Below are 3,344 nucleotides of genomic sequence, written 5' to 3'. Positions count from 1 at the left end.
TCTGATCAGAAACATATTATTTCTATTATCTATTCCATTCAACTAAACAAAAAATGGGATTCCTCATCCATTCCTCCCACTATCTCTTCCATCTATTTTTCCATTCCTCTAACCAAATGAAGCAGTGAGTATATGGTAGTTTACCATATTAACAAAGCCCAAATTTTAGACCGGGTGCTTGCTCCATATTGGATCCAAATAGAGAAAAATATTGGAATACATGGAATGAGTATACATTACTATCCATGACTCAAATCAATAATACTCCTTTTATCCCAAAATAATTATTTTTTTTGTTTTTGGTAGTTTATGGTTGTGACATAAAAAGACTAAAATCTCATCACTTGTGAAGGAAACGGTACAAATGGTGTCACAGCTGGGTGGAGTTCGACTCCTATAATATCCCCGACCATGCAGCCAGCACTTCCCAATAAAACCAAGTTAGAATAAGTTAATGAACTTAAAAGTGTGAAAATACATAGTCATAGAATCACACACACTTGGAAAGAAAGTGTGTGAGTTGCTTCCCTATTTATAAATAAATAAATAAATGATTTTGCGAATATCTATACAATCAGATATGTTAACCTTCAATACATTTGATCTTTAAGAAATTCTCATCATTTAACACAATCTTTAATTAAATCTAATTATTAAGCAAAACCCTAAAACAAGTTGCCTGAACTCCCATTAATGTGCTCATGACATGAGCAGAGAACAGCATCAACCAGTATAAATCAAGATACTCTATATTATAATTAGTTCAACCGGGGTAATTTTGTTCGCAGCGCTACTCCATCCTCATCTTCCACATTCTTCCTTTCGGATCCTATCAAATGTGGTTTTGTTTGCAGCTCCATAGCACACGTTTTTGCAGCTAGTCGATCCTCATCTTCCACATTCTCCCTTTCGGATCCTATCAAATGTGGTTGGCGAGTATCGATAGTTATCTTCTCTAGTGACACAACATTCTCAAATAAGTGCGTGACGAGCTCAACATCAACCTCATGGCCAGTAAATCCAATCAATTCTACCACATTGGGACATTTAAGCACACGTTTCCCAGCCCTTACCACATTTCGTTGCACAAAAGGATCACACTTCCAAGAAAAAAGCTGCCATAAGGAAAAAAGGAGTTAAAACGTGCTTGTTACCATAAAGAAGCATTACTATTGCAATTCCATAACAATAAAGGAATCCTAATTCTTGCACAAGAATTGAATTAAATAGATTATCTATTATGATGTTCAAATAATACGGGCTGTTCCAGCAGCCTATCAAGAATTGAATTAAATAGATTATCTATTATGATGTTCAACAAATACGGGTTGTTCCAGCAGCCTATGTGGTGTTTAAAGATGGAAAAACCGGAACAAATTGCCAACTATTTCTATGACACCATCAACATACACCCAATGGTCCCGTAATTAATTCAATTTTGTTAGAAGAGTGAAATTGGACTTCCCATGAAACATGGAAAGATGATCAAACTGGTTAAAGCTAAGACCTAAATCAATGCACGTAATCTATTAGCCACAAACAATATGAAGCAAGAGTATATTAGTCTACTGAACGTTAACTACTATTGGAAGTTAACATCTTCTTCTAAGTAACCTAGTGCACAAAAGATTATCATCTTACGTATAATATCTCTAACATCAGTTCCATCTACTTAGAACAGATGTAACTTATAGCCTTTATATCATCTAGTCAATACATCACACATCGCTAACCATCAATTCATATGTACGAGGCAAATAAATAAAGAATTTCTTCACCAACTTTCCTTAAAGAAGAGAGAGATGCAGACTAATATTGAACATCAAATAATAGAAGTTGGCAGGCAATGTAGGAATCGATCGTCTTTTCATTAATTTTTTTATATTTATTTATTTTGTTGCTAGAAATATAAAACAATTTAACACATCATGGTTAGTTTAGATGTCGAAAAAGAAGCTGCTGTTAAGTAAAATTGGAAGTCGTAACCTGATTGACCAAACAGACCTTCTATCATGGCTGATGCAAAGCCGAACACTAGGCTACAAAATCAATGAAAATGAAGTAGATGCACCAACGTTCTCAAATTCTTTTGACATTCAATAAATTTACGGAAGATATTATTCATATCTTATCGTCTCAGAAATTATGTAAAGCGAAGATGCATATATAGAGTAAAAAAGAAAAAGAAATAAAAGGAGGATGTAGTATGAATGTCATTACAAGCTAACATTACTTTTGTCCCATAATGCACACATATTCTATACCAGAAAATAAGAGTACTAACCACAATAGAAAATTTATACAAACAAGGAGCTGCCTCTATCAGGGAAATGAAAGGACGGAAACTAGGAGACTATACGCATCCACCTCCAATGTCAATTGCTTTAAATTCCTTAATTCAGGAAATATGGGGAAGTTAACAAATAGCTAAAGAGTCCAAATAACAAAATGTGTCAAAAAAAAGCTTGAAGAAAGTAACAAACACAAAACAGAGGTGAGTTAAGGTAGATACAAACCTGACGATCAAACTTCAATACAAGTGTTTGCAGCTGAGAGATACAGCTAGAAAACTTGAAAAATCTATAAATTACAAATTCGGAAAAGGCACCCCCAGGAATTATTTAGAAAGATCGCGTGCACTCTTGAAACATAAGTTCATTTTCCAACCAAAAAATTCAAATGACACAAAGATTTTTTGCAGAAATATCGATGTCTTCCAAACTCCAACTGGACACTATTTTTAAATGCTTGAGTGATTGACTATAAATTTTGAGATTTACTAGAGACGGCAAATTATCTGAGTTATCAACAGATAATTCTTCAAGAAATGGACAGCTCGATAAAACAGATTCAAGACATTCTGCAGTCACGTTTACACAAGTAAAACGGATTGACTCGAATCCAAATCAAAATCAACTCGGAGTTCATCCATGATTCCGCCCTTGTGTGAGTTCAAGACCCTATTCACCCAACTTACGTAGTTAGACCTCTCCACCCCTAAGAACTTCCCATTTTCATTCCTTTGAACTTTCCACAAGAACTTCAATCCATCAAAATTAGAAGTACCAGTTGTATATGTCCACAACTCTTTCCATCTACTTGAGAGAACACTAGTTCTTGCCGCATCTTTCATTGGCAAGCAAGAGATGATGCAAATAAGAATTTCATGGGGCAACTGACTGATCTGATCTTCCAAATGATTAGTGCTCTCTTTATACTAATTAAAGTAAATCACAGAGACAGTGAGTGAGAGAGTGTAGGTGGGAAAACCAGTATAAATTAATTAATGCTAGATTTAGTATTGTACTGAAGGTCAATTTATTCAGAGGATGTTCTAAACTGAA

The sequence above is a fragment of the Cornus florida genome, unplaced genomic scaffold (assembly GCF_030987335.1).
Source record: "Cornus florida cultivar Cherokee Brave unplaced genomic scaffold, ASM3098733v1 CherokeeBrave_3.0.0_Hap2_Chr10, whole genome shotgun sequence".
NCBI lineage: Eukaryota > Viridiplantae > Streptophyta > Magnoliopsida > Cornales > Cornaceae > Cornus > Cornus florida.
Note: the sequence above shows the minus strand (reverse complement) of the source record.